This window comes from Arvicanthis niloticus, unplaced genomic scaffold, assembly GCF_011762505.2.
Source record: "Arvicanthis niloticus isolate mArvNil1 unplaced genomic scaffold, mArvNil1.pat.X pat_scaffold_69_arrow_ctg1, whole genome shotgun sequence".
Taxonomy (NCBI): domain Eukaryota; kingdom Metazoa; phylum Chordata; class Mammalia; order Rodentia; family Muridae; genus Arvicanthis; species Arvicanthis niloticus.
Genome location: NW_023046312.1, coordinates 379811 through 396221, shown reverse-complemented (window position 1 = coordinate 396221; position 16411 = coordinate 379811). Strand labels below are relative to the sequence as shown.

Sequence of the window (16411 nt, the reverse complement as noted above, 5' to 3'; positions counted from 1 at the left end):
AATTTTGTTCTTAGGTGGCTCTTATTTGTATAGTTTATTTTTTTGTGTCACAGTTGTATTTGTAAATTGACTGTAGAGTAAACAAAAGTGTTGTCATAGTGGAATACAGTTGCTCTAGCCAGTTGCTTCTTGCCAGGGTTACTTCAGTCCACTTCACAGATTAACTAATGTGAGGTTGTTGGTATCAGGCTCCGGAACCCAGTGGCATCACATCTAGGCAACCCCCACATTGTTGCTAAGGCAACTGCCATACATTCCCAGAATCCACCTGGCTACCTCACCTTTACCTGGGAGAGGATATGTCACCATCCATATAAAACAGGTGGAACCCCCTGACCTCAATCTCTTCTTCCATCTTCTTCTATTTCTCTTCCCTCACCCCCCCCCCCGTGTTTGCCCTATCTCCTGAATAAACTCTCCCCCTTGGAACTGTTTGGTCTGGTGTTGTGTGTTCTAAGCTGCATACAGACTGGATATGACAACAGTCTTCAACCTCTCAAAGCTCACCTCCTGGGACTTACTTCCTCCAGCAAGGCCATACCTGTTAATCCCTTCCAAATAGCACCACCAGATGACAAGTGTCCAAATATCTGAGTCTGTGGGGACATTCTCATTCATTTGACTGCATATAGTTACATTTAATGACTGTGACATACGCATTAACAGAATTCTCAAGTCATTTGCTTTTAAAAGGAGGTGTATAGATTCAGAAGTTTGAACCAGTAATTTTGTAATAGGAATTACTTTGACTTTTAAGGGATGAAGTCTTTAGGGCTGGCAAATAAGCTACTTAAGGAGAATTTAAGAGAAGCATGGAAATTCTGGGCTTCATAATGAGGACACCACTGAACACCCTTGCACATGCCTAGAGCAAGTTTAGAAGCAAAACTCTTCTGTCCGCAGAATTAGTAATTTATTCTCAAGGCCTTTTACATATGCCACCTAAAACATATAAATTGTCTTTCTCACTCCTGTGACTTAGCTGATAACGTCTGTGTATCTTTACCTATCTTTCATATATATATATATATATATATATATATATATATATATATATATATAGTCATTAATACAAATGTTGGAAAGAGAAACCAAATCAAAGGTCATTTCAAAAACTAAGAGTCATGTGTGTTGATAAAATATGTTTTAAAGATTCTCATAAACCTTACCAAAGCCAATTTGACTTTGATAGTGTATGTAAGGCTTCATATAATAATCTTTGATATAAACTTAGATAATTATAGAAAGCTATGTGAATATTGTATTTATGAATGATAATGCAGTGATAGCCTAACTTGTAGCTAGAAAACTTTGACTTTGTGCCTCTTTGGATCTAACAATGACTTAACTGGCTTACTAGTTAGTCCCTAAGCCTGAAGCTTGAGACATGACAGCATTTAGTAATCATGGTGTTGTATGGCACAGTGTTGCCTTACGAATGCCAGTGTTTTTTGTCCTCTGCCCCCACTCCCTTCTCTTGTCTGTCTGCCTTTACCCAGTCTGCAGGCCTCACCCCTCTCCCTTCTCCCAATAAACACCCTTATACCTGACCTCTCTCATGTAGTAATTTCTCAAGAGCACATCTTGGCATGGGGCTGCAGTAATACCCCCTTGCTGTATTATATTTCAGCCTCATGTATTAAATTTGTTACAACAATAATCAGCCCCTTACGATGTGTTCTTTTAATGAACTTCTTGGGGGATGCATTTGTATGGCAAATGTGTTATTCTGTGTGTGTGTTTGCTTGAGTGGCTAGCATGACACGGTTTAGGAGCCATTTTAGGTCAGATGATAAAGGGAATATTTTAGTAGATTGTTTAACTAGTTAGTGGTAAAAAAAAGTAGGTGATAGTAATGTTGGATTTATTGATGTTTTATGCAAAGTGAATGTTAAGTGTTGTTATTCAGGAGGGCATAGATTCTTTCTCCGTCAACCTCTCTGACCAAGATGAAAAGTTGAAAAGTGTTTACATATGAGGCTTAAATTGTAGGGAGGATGTTCTCTGGACAGATTAAACTGATAAAGCAACCTGAGAATAACATATTTTGATAAGGTTTATTTGGCATTAATCTTTTGTCTTGTGTTAATTGGACATTTAAATTTTCAAATTTCCTATTTCCCTTGATAGAAGATCAATGAAGAGTACATTATGGTATAACATTGACTTATTTTTTTCTCCCCATACAGAAGTTCCACACACCATGAGGCAGTGTTGTAGGAAGCAAGCAGAAAATGATGGCTGGGAAATAGGTGTGTTTTAATGATTAAAGATATTTACATGTCTAGATAATTTTTGTTATTTTTATGTTATGATATGGCTTCAGGTATAACATGTGACTTTATACACCAACTCTGTATTTTCACTGTTCATAAACTCTAACCCTTAAAGTTTACTTTACTATCAAGGATTTTGTCCTGAGGAAGTAGATATTCTTGCACAGAACAATTTAATATATTTTAGTTTATCTCAGCATTGCTAGAAATACTGAGAACTGGGGAAAATATATAAGTATCTAGTACATCATGTTGTCAGTTAATCATTTATATAGAGTAAAACATTTTCTTTTTATGTGTCAATTTTTGAGAAAATACAGTGAACATATAAAATTTTAATAATCAGTAAAAACAAATCGTTTACAGTTTGGACAACACATACCACTGTTGTCACCTGTAGCTTTACTTTAAAGACATGATAATCAAAACAGTGAAGCCTAATTATTTTAGGGTTAAAAACGTGAGACTGTATTTATAAATCTCCAGGGGGCTTTTAAGTTAATTGTGTGGCAGGGAGCTGTAACTGTTGTTTATTGTCTTGCCTTTTCTTGGTTGATTAGGAGGAGTACATGGCTGCCAAGATCCAGATGCTGGAGGAGCAGTTCTGCTATGCAGCAGGATGGGACGCTGTCTGAAATATTTAGTGGAATACAGAGGTTGAGTACATTTTACTTTTTTGGTGCCCAATTTTATTGTGAACTTTTTAGGATTAAGGAAAAAAATGTTTTAATCCTCAATTATTTATAGTCTGTATTATTTACTTTTCTGTTGCTATAAAAAAAATACTATGACCAAGGCAGTTTATGGAAGAGATTATTTTGGCTTGTGCTTCCAGAAGGATGAGACTATCGTGGCAGGGAGCTGGGAGATAACGTGTTAAACCCCAAACATGAACAGAGAGAGTGACCTGGAATTGAGGCTAGTCTGCATTCCATCCTCAGAGCCTGCCTCTAGTGAGGTGTTAAGTCAACACCAGGGTTCAGATATTTGAGCCTATGGTAGACATTCTCATTTAAACCACTACATTCCACTCCCAGGCCCCAAAGGCTCAGAGACCATTGTTATAATTCAAAGTGTATTCAATCCTACTTCAGAAGCCCCCATAGTCTTCCACAGTCTCAATAAAACCCCGTGAGTTTGAATAGTGAATTAATTACAGCGTACAATGTCACAGATATACATTACTATTCCTAAAAGGAGGAATGGGGGCATAGTCAGAAAATGCTGGACCAAACAAGACCGATAATGCAGCATGTAATCACCGAATCCCCAGCTCAGCAATTCCCAGCTGTGGGGCATGACCCATCTGAAACCTGATATTTACATGACAATTCATGACAGTAGCAAAATGACAGTCATGAAGTAGCAAAGAAAATAATTTTATAGTTGGGAGTCACCACAATGGAAGGAACTGTATTAAAGGGATACAGTATTAGGAAGGTTGAAAGCCAGTTCTCTAGCTTAATATCTGATGTCGGAGGGCTTAGCTGGCTCCAACCCTCCATCTTTTCTGCCTGCAGAATATATTTCTAACAGGCTGGTTCCACTCTGAAAGCTACTCTTCCTGGCAGATGTCTCACAGCTTTGGTGTCTTCAACATCTTGGAATCTGTAGAGTGACCCAGGCTTCACTTCATGGATCTTCATGCAGCAACTCAGGATTAGGATTGGCCCTGAGGTCCTTTGTGGTGCATGCTTGTGATTTTCCCAAGAAAGGATCTGATGTTCTTTTTTGCTTGAGAAATGGTACATACACAGCAGAAAACATTTGGTTTTGCCAAAGAAGTCAGGAGAGGGCCATACTGTCAGTCTGGAAAGTGTATCTCTAAGGAGCAGGCCCTTAACAGGACTGACTCCATATTTGTAATAGGAAAGAAAACAAGTTTGAAGTGAAGTTGTTTTGAAGTGCTGTGATAACCAGAAGTTGTTTTGATAATCAAAAGTAGTTTTGAAAACCTTATGAATCAAAATATTTGTGCATTAAAATAAGTTGTTTTGAATAAGTGTGATAACCAGTCATAAGTGTGATAACAAAGTCATAGCCTCACAGATAACAAGACACATCTGGTTATCTGCCGTGTATGTCAGAAGTAACCCTAATTCAAGCATAAAAAGGAGCCCTTGGCCGGAGCACTTCATCACACTGGTAGCAATGGTTACCCAGCATGATCCTCCTTTCAGGCCTCCTCTGTAGTGGAGAGCCCAAGCACTCTGCAGCATCAAAGAGCAGCCAAGAGACTGAGCAATCATCAAGGAGACAGCCAAGAGACTGAAGCCTCTCACTTTGTGGTCAAACACTCTCTGGACCTGAGCTGCTGGAAACCACAGAATGCCCTTATCTTGGTGGTCAAGCACTCTCCCAACCTAAGCTGCTGGAAACTACAGTCATAAGGACTCAGGTCTTATAACTCATGAATAGTAATGTACTTACTGCTGTGTTTATTTCTTCGGTAATTAGCAACTTACTATTTGTGTTTATTGTATTGATATTGATAGAGTCAATGCATAGAAAATGTGGCAATACCTCTTGTTACAATAGCTTTAGCATTGGTGATAATATATTGTTTGCTGTGCATTATTAAAGAGCATTTAAATATCAAACCTCTGTCTCTGGCATACTGTCTCTCCTCTTGGGGAACTGACCATCTCACAGTCAATCCTGCATACGATTCCTGAGTGGAGAGGACCTGTCATTCCTCTTCCCACAGGGACCCTAAAATGTGCCCTTCCCCCAGGCCTGAGAAGGCCTGCAAGTCTTTTACCACAATAGATCAAGCAATTGTAGGACCTAGGAGAGGCATTGCATTACCAGCCTTAGCGCCTTGGAGCAGGCTACCTGAGCTAAGAAGAATGGACTGCCTGCTGAGCTAGCCTTGACACCTTCCGGACTGCTATCTCCTTGCCCAGCCCCTGGGCTGAACCAAGAAGAGATTCTGGAGGGTGGGGCTTTCCCTTTATATGTGAAAGCCAATTATGAAATTTCAGGCCTTGATCAGAGAACTTTGTCTTGGCCTCATCTCTTCTTGCCCTCCGTCCCCTTTCATTCCCAGCCCCCCTTTCAGGTGAACCCAGTTGACTTGTGGCCGCGGGCGGCTACACTAAAACTTTATCACAACCTGCTCATGACAGAAAACATACTGGGCTCGAGACAGTATCACTTAATTACCTTTTTGTTTTTGTTTTTGCCGTCTCTTCTATCAGCTCTATCTACTCTTCCTGGGACTAATCTCTGCAGTGGTTTAGTAGTTTGTCTTGTGGGTTGATGAAGATATCTGGAAATTTTAACTTATGTATAGTTTTAGCTATGCACTTCCTGTCTGAAGACTTATCTATTGTGATGGTTTGGACAGGAATGGCCCCCATAGGTTCATGTGTTTGGATGCTTGTCCCATAGGGAGCTGCACTATGAGGTGTAGCTTTATTGGAGTATGTGTGGCCATGTTGTGTGGCCATGTCACTGTGCAAGTAGACTTTGAGGTTTTAATAGATGTTCAAGCTACGCCCAGTGTGGTCACAGTCCCCTGCTGCTACTTACAGATCAAGATGTAGAACTCTCACCTCCTTCTCCAGCACCATGTCTGCCTGAATGCTGCCATGCTTCCCACCACGATGATAATGGACTGAGACTCTGAAACTGTAAGTCAGCCCAATGAAATGTTTTCCTTATAAAAGTTTCCTTGGTCATTGTGTCTCTTCACAGTAATAAAACTCTAAGATACCTACTCACCCACTTTCTTTTGCACAGTGAGACTGTTCCATCAGTTTCTGCTCCTACCTCCAAATTATTTATTTATTTAATTTTATTTTCCTTGTTTTTGATTCCAAATAACCTCTTTCTGAGTTTTCATCCACCCAATCTAGATTCTTTCCTTTCTGATCATTTTAGCACTTGTCTTTGTTTATTGGGTATTACTCTACAATTTTTTCTTAATTTTGAGTCTTCTTATAGTCACTTTTGTGTATGTTTATCCCCACAGCAAATTGTTCACAATATGTATTACATTTTTTTAAACCTGTGCAGCTGGCTGATACATGTTTAGCATTTAAGATCTCTATTCATACATCACTGCTTGATTGCTTGGTTTAGATGATTTTACATTGTTTCTCTGGGGCCAAGACTCTTAATGTATGTGCATATTAGCACTCTTCAGTCCTTAGTGTAGTTCCTTGTTATGTAGACAAAAGCTGGAGCTACATTTTCATTACTGTGGTTTTGTATTGTTGTCTCTGTGATGACTGAATCATTCAGGACAGGTTTGTTAAGTTAAAATTAAGTACTAATCAATCAAAATAGTTGCATTGCTTAATGAGGGCAGATCATACTGTTTGTTTATTATCTATTTATTTTTTAATTTTTTGAGACAGGGTTTCTCTGTGTAGTTCTGGCTATCCTGGAACTCACTCTGTAGACCAGGCTGGCCTCAAACTCAGAAATCCACCTGCCTCTGCCTCCCAAAGACTGCCTGGCTAGATCATACTGTTTATAATTACAAGTTTTGCTGGTAAATGTTACTTTAGATTGGATCCTAGTACAGTTTTTAAAGTTGGTCTCTAGAGTATGCAAAATTTTCTTCAATGTATCTTGGCAAATTTAATTTCTTAGACTTTGGTCACATATACTCTGAGAAACTAAGAATGTTAAAAACAAAAGCAAAATCACTACTTTTTAAATCACTAGTTAAGAATCTCCTTAATTCTCTATAGCACCTTACTCACATGGGAGGAAGTGAAGGAGGAAAAGATTGCAGTAATTACTATTTTAATTTTAATTATTTGGTCTTATTATTTGGTGTCTTTGTTTTTCTCTGGTGTTTGGTTTAAAAATGTTGTGGTCCTTTCTGATTCTTTTATTAGTAGGGAGAGGCTGACTGCACAAAGACCCTTGGCTTTTGTGGTTTTGAGCCCTCTGACCTTTTGTCTGAGCTGTAGCCTGCAGCATGTGTATTGATCTCAGGCAGCCTGCAGTGTAACCATTTGTGAGAGCTGGTTTGGCTATCCTGTGCCTTCTTTAGAAGTGTGTGGGGGTTGGGGGGGGTATCCGAAATCAGAAAGCATGCACGGGAAGGTTGACTTAGGGCAGAGATGCCTAGATCAGCTCATTGTGTCTGTGAGAAAGCTTTGGAAAGATAGCTGCTGTTTTTTTCAGATAATGATCTCCAGTTGTGAAGGCTACTTCTCTGGCATCCTTGACTTTGGGTCCCTGGTTTTTCTTTCAGGGATCCCCAACTGTGTTGTGACATTGGTGCCACCTTGTGTGCCAGCTCAGGGTTGGGAAGCTACCTCTGGTTGTCTAGGTTTGCTTGGAGCTTGGGGAGGGAGCCCCTCAGTCAGCTCTCTGTAGACCCCTTAGACTCATTGCATGCTTAATTTCCACCTTGATGCAGCTTTAGAGTGAAGCCCTTGTTGTTTATTTTGTGGGGAATGTGGGGGTGGATTTTCATCTCAGCATAGTTCGGTTCTAAGCTGGACATAAGGTGCAGCAATTTGTTGTTAAAATTTCCAACCCTAATAGCCCATATAAATGACACACAATCCAAATATTTTAATTATAAGTCATATGTCAAGATTGGGCAAATCTAATACAATACTAACTTATTTCCCAAAGCTAAGACTCCTTATTAATTGTGGTTTCTCCCGGCCACGTGGTTCTGGTTCATAGTGGCTTCCTCCTCTCTTCTTCCTTCTCTTTTTCTTCCTCTACCTGGCTCCCCCTTTTGAGCCTCCAGTCCCACCTTTCCCAGAAACTATCCAATCACAGGCTCTGTTACTTTTATTGACCAATTAAAATAGAGAGAAGGTTCACCTAAGTCCATGGGGTCTGACTTTTTAGTACAAATCCAAATAATGTTAGTTATTTAAATGTGTGTTTTACTATATTTCTTACACAGCTGTTTTCCACATGTGCATTTGTCTAGTCTGCTGTAGCAGCATAGAATATGTATTGTTAATGGTGTATATTCTTGCCAGTAATACATGCATTTTTTTTTGTTGGATTATCTAAAGGGTCATAATGGTTTTACACAGGAAAGCTAATTGTCAGAAGTTTGATTTGGTTTTGAGTCAGGGTTTTCTGTATAGGCCTCACTGTCCTGGAACTCACTTTGTAGACCAGGCTGCCCTCAAACTCACAGAGGTCTGCCTGCCCTCTGTCTCTGAGTGCTGGGGTTTAAGTCCTACACCTGGCTTGATTTTTTTTTAAATACTTACATCATTTTGTTAACTTTTGGGTGTTTGGTGAGGGCTAGTATACTTTGCACTTTAAATATATTTAAGTGGATATTCACTTCCTGCTCTGTCCTTTATCTTAACAGGCAGGCTTCCTCTGATTTAGGAGTAAATAGTCTTTCTTTAATTTTTTTCCAGTTTGTGTTCTTCTTTCACTGGCCTTTTATGAGAATTGGATGTACTCAGAATTGGCTGTCATATTGCATGAAAGATTCAGCCGGAGCCTGAGACAAGTAGAAATGAGTGGGGATTTTGTTTGATTGTTTTTGCATCTATCCTCTATGATTTTTCTATGTAGTCAGACCATCACTACCAAGAAGTCAAGTTGGCATTAGGGTGAGGACCTTAAGACAACATCTGGTAAGGCTGTAGTCTGACCCTCAGTCTGCAGTGGGAAATATAATTAGAGTAACTCTGTAGATAGACATTTGAAAGAATGAATTACTGGTGTAGTCCAGTTTTGGATATTGTTACTCATATATCTTTATGAAGAAATGAAATTTTTTATTACTGTTACTTAAGCAGATTTTGTACTTATTAATGCTACTTAAAAAAAAAAAAACAGGTAGCATAGACAGGATGTGAATTTAGTATAGCATTGTCATAAATCCTGCATTTGAAAGCCTGTGATCATATATTTGCCTTTGGATATTTGTAGCATCTAAATACACATTTTTGTGTTAATTGTTCAAGTGCTGTCATTTTTCCTGTAAAAATTTTTACTGAGTTAATATTGCATACTTTATTCTTACATCATACCATCTGGAATAGTAGTAAGCCAGCTGGTTTGTGGTTGAATACATTTCTACTTCCCAGTGAGGTTATACAGTTTCTATAGTTGCCCTCACAGACTAATATAGACATTGTCAAGAAAGCAAAATGGCCCAGGTGCAGCTTGCATGCCTGTAATCCCAGAACTCAAGAGGCCAAGGCAAGGGGCAAGAAGATCTCAGGTTGGGAAATAGCCTAAGTTACATAATGGAACTATCTGAAAAAGCAAATGGAAAGACAGTACTGAGGGCTGGAGAGATGGCTCCATGGTTAAGATCTCTTGCTTTACCAGGCATGGTAGCACACCCTTAAATCCCAGTGTGCAGGACACAGAGCCAGGCTGATCTCTGTGATCTCTGTGAGTTCATAGAGGGACTCTTTTAATCACCTCCCTCCCAAACAACAACAATAACCACAACCACAACAACAACCAACAATGGGCATCTCTTGTTCCTCTTGCAGAAGACATAGATTAAGTTCCCAGCACCAGCATGGTAGTTTAAAACCTTTTGTAACTATATTTTAAGGGGATCTGATCTCCTCTTCTGACCTCCATGGGCACCAACCACACTTGTAAAATGCACGAAGATACATGTTGGCAAAACACTCATACACATCAAATCTTTAATTTATTTTTTTTAAAAGACAGTAAAGACTGGGAAAACAATTTGTAAACTCTGTCTTTTACAGTCTGCCTTGAATATATGAATAACTCTAAACTCAATCAATAGACAACCCTGTTTAAAAATGAGAAATGATGCCAGGCAAGTGGCTGAAGTCTATGGGAGAGGTTGAGGCAGAAAGGTCACAAGTTCATGGCCTACCTCAGCAACTTAGTGAGACCCTGTCTCAAATTTTAAAATAAAAAATGAGGACTGAGGGCATAGCTCTAGTAGAACACTTGAGCAGAGAGAGAGGAAGAAATGAGGGGAAGGAGTTAAAGAGCTATTTCTTTAATGATATACAAACAGTAGTAAGCACATGGAAAGTTGACCACATAGTCATTAAGAAAATTCAAATCAAAATTTTACTAAGATACTCTATCAAACATATGAAGATGTCTGAAAGAGAATGTTTTGAGAAGGGTGTAAATGGCTCCCTTATACACTGCTATTGGAAATGCAAAATGATTATGCAAATAAAACCCCTTTGTAAAACTATGGAATAGTTCTTTGAAAATGTAGTTACCATGTGACACAGAAATTCCACTCCTAGGGGTATAGCAAGGAATAAAAACATATGTCCACTCCAGATTTGGTACACAGATTATTTCTAGGGAGACATCTCAGTGATGAAGCACTTGCCTAGCACACATGACGCCATGGGTTCAAGCCCCAGCACCAAAAAGAAAGAGATTAAAACAAATTGGTATAGAGTAGAGACATAGCTCAGAGGTTAAGGATACTCATTGCTCTTCCAAAGGACCTGAGCTCAATTCCCAGCACTTACATGGCAGCTCACAACCATCTGATGCTGTCTTCTGGGTGCAGAGATGTACAATGTACATGCAGACAAAGCACCATTTACATAACATACATAAACAAATGGGCACATGAATATTGTAATAGCATTATTCATCACTGGTAAACAGAAAATCAGAGTCAAGAAAATTTAAAACTCTTAGTTTAAAAGCTCCTGAGAATTGGGCTTACAAATTCAGTGGTATATAAACAGCTTGTTTGGTTGTTTCTCTTCACTAATTAAAAATTGGAAGCTGGCAGGAATGAGGACTTGGTATCTTAGTAGCATTCTAGATGCAAGTCAAATTTAAGTCAGTTCTATTTATCTTCCACACAGAGATGCAGAATAAAATAGCAGTTATCACTAGGTTATGATTTTCTTGTAGTGGAAAGCAAGCACACATGAGATCGAGACACAAAAACTCAGGTAGTCTCTCCACTCTCTTCTACGAACCAAATCAAGGACCCTATGCTTTGTAGACAAGCACTCTACCACTGGACTTCTGTACCAACACCTAGGAACTCATGGGAGGCCTCTGACTGAGTGTGTTACATGTCCTACATGAGTACTTTCATTAACTAAGGAAGCTGTGTGAGTAAAAGAAATTATATAAAAATTTTCACTAAGCCAAAGTTATTGTGTATATATAGCTAGAGGTATCTGTCGAGGCCGAGCAAAATGATGAGGCCAGGGCTGCCCCAAGTTTGGGTGGCCACTGTATCCCGGCCCAAGCTGCCGCTCCAGTCTGCGGGTCGGGGTTCAGCAAGAGAGAGAGAGTGAGGATGGACTCGAAGAATGGAGACCAGACAGAGTGTGATTCAATCCCGTTTTTCTTCAGTCTCTCTTCTTAGTCCAAGTCCCAAGTCCTAAGTTCTTAGTCCCTAGTTCCTAGTCCCTAGTGCCTCCAAGTTCCAAGTTACTTCTTCCAAGTTCTCTTCCAAGTGCCTGCTAAAGTGTCTTTCTCTAAAGGGTCTGATTCTCTCTCTCATGCCTGATTCTCTGTCTTCTCTGATTCTCTCTTTTCTCTGTCTGCCTCTCGCCTTTATATGTCTCACTTCTAAGCCATGCCTTTTGGTCACACCTTTAATCATGCCCTTAGGTCTTGTCTCTAAATCTGATCTCTAAGTCACACTCTTAAGTTACACACCTTTAATCTCACACACCTTTAATCTCACACACTTTTAATCTCACACACCCAAGGAAAGTCCTGGGTATCTGAAGCAAGATGTTATCAAAGTGTGCTCAGCTGTTGTAGGCTATTGTAATACAAGTCTCATGTCAAGGTATATGGCTCAAGATGGCTGCAAAGCTGATAGCTGCTTTCTGCTAAAAGTCGGCCCCCAACAGGTATCCAGATGTAGCACCAGCAAAGGTCCATTTCTGGATTCATTCTTGAGGATATGCAGATTCTACTTGGAGAAATGAGATACCACTGAAATGGGCCCTGGCTTGAACTCAGTAAAAACCTTCACCTAGCTTCCATAACACTAGATAAGCTTTATTTTGGGGTTCCTAAGAACCACATTCTTCTCTGACTTTAGTGTCAAAAGTCCCTTCCCATGTATAAATATTGCTACTCACACACACCCATTGCTGGTGACACACCCATAACCATGCCTCCCAGACCTCAGGGAGTACATGACCCATAAATCATCATTTTTCCAATATCCATACAGCTGTCCTTTTCTCTCCACTAAGAAAGCTAATGCTGTGTAGAGGCATTAAAAAGTAGGAAAAGGCATTTCTAGAGTTTGTTCTTAGCACAGACACCTTTGGGAAGACCCTCACAAACGTTTTCTTCTTTCTCCTACAGCTGTTTCCTGGTGCCTTTGCAAACCAATTCAGCACTATGGGAAAACAAGTCAGCCAAAAAACTGCTTTAAAACTGTGCTGTAAAGCTGGGTACAGTGTCTCATACCTGCACTTGGGAAGCTGAGGCAGGAGGATTGCTAAGAGTCTGAGGCCAGCTTGGGCTATGAGTGAAACTGTATAGAAAGAAGAAAGAAAGAAAGAAAGAAAGAAAGAAAGAAAGAAAGAAAGAAAGAGAAAAAGAGAAAAAGAAAGAAAGAAAGAGAAAAAGAAAAAGAAAACACCCCCCCCCCCAAACACACCAAGAAAAACCCAAAAACAAAACAAGGAAGAAACAGAATAGCAGGATGTCCTGGTGTCAGTGGCTCTTGGAGCACTCTAGTTTTCTCTACTTTGACTATATCAGCAAACAAATTCCTTAGAACTACCATGTGGTCATGTGACAAGCAGATGTCACAGAAAAGGCCACCTGGGAGAGGTTTTTCATGATTTTCTTTATGACTGTACATGCTTTTCTTCTTAATGTTTTGGCCTTGCCTACTTACTAGAAATGTCCAATCTCACACAGATGCTTTCTCTGTACTGTCCTCACTTGGTCCAGTTCCTCATTTGATGTCCCCATCTTCTCCAGATACTAATGTCACAGAGTGTTGATATAGGCAGAGGACACCTGTAGAAGATCCTTTCTCTAGCCTGAGTGTTGCCAAAGCTTTATTAGGAAAAGGCTTCCAAATGTTACAGGCTGGGAGTTTTAGCATGAAAATCTTGTCAAATAATCTCAATAAAGAGAATTGTTTCTCCCAGGTATTAACAATGATACTCTCCTCCTATTGCCTATCCCAGCTATCTTATGAAAGGGATCATAGTAATTATTTTCTTTGTGTTATTATTAGCCAAGTTCTGTTTTTTTTTAGACCACAAATTTTATTCTGCTTAAATGTCTTTGAGTAAATGTCTGTTTACATGATTCATCACCATTGTAGGACCTATATCTAAACTGGCCAGAAAATCCACAGTCACAGAGCCCAGTGAGGATCTTCTTCAAGGTGAGATATTATGAGGACACTTACCCTCTGCTTTCTTCTCTTTGGTGGAATTTCATAAAAACTTGGCTCTTCTTATTTAGCTGAATACAGAGGTAGATAGTTTCTCTGAGTCCTGATAGGATAAAAACTAGGTCCTTGGACAGTCTACATAGCTTCAGGCCCTTTGTCTGCCCTTAGTGATATACTTGCATATTTCTTTCTTGCCAGGGTTGGAAGCCTGGAAGCACTGGAAGGTGAAGGTCCTTTTTAGAGAACATATTCTGTTTTTTTTTTTTTTTTTTTTTTTTTCTGACTACTTTTGTTCTTTCTCCTATCTCTTTTATGTTTTAACCCAGGCTGTTGTAGGACTTGTCATCCTGTGGCCACTGCCTCCTGAGTGACAGAATTGCATGTGTATACCAGCATGGTTTATGGGTTTGTGTGTGCTCAACAAACACTCTACCAACTGAACATTATCCCAACCTCCATTTTGTTTTCTTTCTGAGGGTCTAGTTTTTCAAATTGGCCAAGCTGCATGTTTGTTTGAAGAGTCATAATGCATTGGTCAATGCCACGGTGCAATTTCTTTTCTTCAAAACTTATAATACAGTTGATTGTTGGCTTGCTTTGGTGAGAAACCAGGTAGTCCAGAAAGGAGATTGGGTCTGTTGAAGTCAATGGGATACTCTTTGTTTTTAGTCCGAGAATTGCCATCTATTGGAGAGAAAGTTTCAATTGCCCAATGCTCAGAAATCTGAGAGAAAGTGCTTTCATAGGTGCTGGCTGGTAACTCAGATTGGCATGTGTCAGGGAAAGATAAGCTGGAGGAGGTAGATTTGCCCTCTGGCCAAGGGGCAGTGCTGAGGGTAATAGCCTTCCAGTGTTTGTATTTGGGGCAGTGCTCTTGCCCACCTCAATTTCTGTAATTGATTGTGTTCAGGTTTTCTTCTCTGTTTGAGACAATCTTCCACTACTTGCAAAAACCAAACCAAACCAAAAGACAAACAAAAAACAAATGAACAAAAATGCCAACAAACAAAACAGTAGCTTTATAGCTAGATTGTGTTGTTTCCTTGAGCAAATCTTGAAATAGGATCATTTCCTTCACTTGTAATCATCTGGACCTGAACAGCATCCACAGGTACTGGAACACTGAAGAGCATCTTTTCCCTCTGCATTGAGAGAGTAGCTACACCAGGGTTTGGTGCATGGAATAATTCTGGGAGGTCAGGTGACTGGTAAGACACCACTGAAATAACCACTGGCTTAGACCTAGTGAAAGTTGTCATTTGATTTTTTTTATCTGTAGAGACCTTTCTTCTTACTGCTTCATTAGTGACATTTTTTTGCTGGTATAAGTGCTGTTTCTATTTCAGATTGTCTCCATGTTTGGGGAGGGCACTGCATTGTTTCTATAGCCTATTGTGGTAAAAAGAACAGAGATAGGAAACTTTGTATTTATACAGCTGATGCTGGGCTCCAAGCAGCACTGATGTTGCCGCAGCTCTTTTGGAGCTGCTGCTGTAGCCTGGTATCAGTAGCTGAATATGTACCAGCCAGATAAAGCCCTGAGATAGTCCTCTGTTGACACTTCTCTTAATGTTAGAGATACATTCACTGGCTTGGACTCAGGAGGCCATCTCATTTGAATGTCTGAGTCTTTAGGATGATTGGAGTCAGTTATTGCTCAGGGTTAAAAGGCCTTCCACATAGGCTGATTGACATTAGAGTCCATGAGGGTTAAGGCAAAGCCCATGCTTCTCGAACTGTGGCCTGGTTTCTTTACCTAGCCAATGCACGGGTCATCAAAACCAGTGTTTGCCTCACTTTCCAGCATACCATACGGGACTCATCCATTTGGAAGCAAGACATATATGAGGCATTTTTTCTAGAATCACATTTAACTGAAGCCTTCCCCACAAATCAAGTTATTTCTTTTATAAATAATATACAGTGACTTTTGCTCAGAAATTATAGAGGCAGCAAAGCCATGTTTTGTGAATTCATTTTCAAGTTCTGAGTTGGAGGAAGTAGGATGCCAAAGAATGCTTGGAGGTACATTCTACTAAGTTTAGTCATAGTCATCTGATTGGATGAAGAACGTTGTTCAGTCTTGTGAAATCCTCCAGACAGGTATCTCAGGATCTAACATTGGTTTTGGGAAGCTGGTTTAATATTCTCAGGACCACACCACTTTTCATCATGTTGACCTGTGTATCACACAGTCTTGATGAAGCTATTCTTCCTAGAATAGTTTTCAGGCTCACACTCTTGGTGCACTTGGACTCTAGATTTTAGTGTATCCTTTAGCTCTCTGCAGCAATCCACATTGGCCAAAAGCCTGAAGATGACTTTTGTAAGGGGACTTTTTAATTTTTTTAAATTCAAACATATCCAAAATAGTTTTGGTCAGATGTCATTCTCACGGATTTATAATTCAGCATAGGGGAAGGCTGTGTGGGAAAGTAGTACAGGGAAGTGCCAGAAGCCCACCCAGAGGCCCAGTTCACAGCAGGTATGTTTAACACTCTTCTGACCTGCATTTCTCTGGTGATAGACTGTCATCAGATGGGTGAGCTTCAGGATGAACTGGCACTGCATCTCTTGGGTACCTGTCCCATGAGCAAAGACTCCTAGGAGTTGGGAGGGGTTACAGAGTCCTTTAATTCTCATGGCAAGAGTGCAGTGTTTTGAAGTAGCTTGCTTAGATTCCATAGAATAGTTGATCGAAGGGAGTGGGGTATGCTGCTTCAATTTCTAGGATTGATCCATAACTGGTTATCTTCTTTAAATCTGGTCTCCCCTAACAGTGCTGAGTGTCAGGAGGGTGGACTAGTCTAAGGCT

General features: G+C 39.9%; 1 long non-coding RNA gene across 1 annotated transcript; it reads left to right on the top strand.

The window, feature by feature from the left end:
- The first annotated feature begins 1090 nt into the window (after nucleotides 1-1090).
- LOC143433921 (uncharacterized) lies at nucleotides 1091-4876 on the top strand. Its single transcript, XR_013070389.1, has 3 exons — nucleotides 1091-2252; nucleotides 2837-2932; nucleotides 3797-4876. It is a non-coding gene; the product is annotated as an uncharacterized LOC143433921 (long non-coding RNA).
- Nucleotides 4877-16411: the final 11535 nt, after the last annotated feature.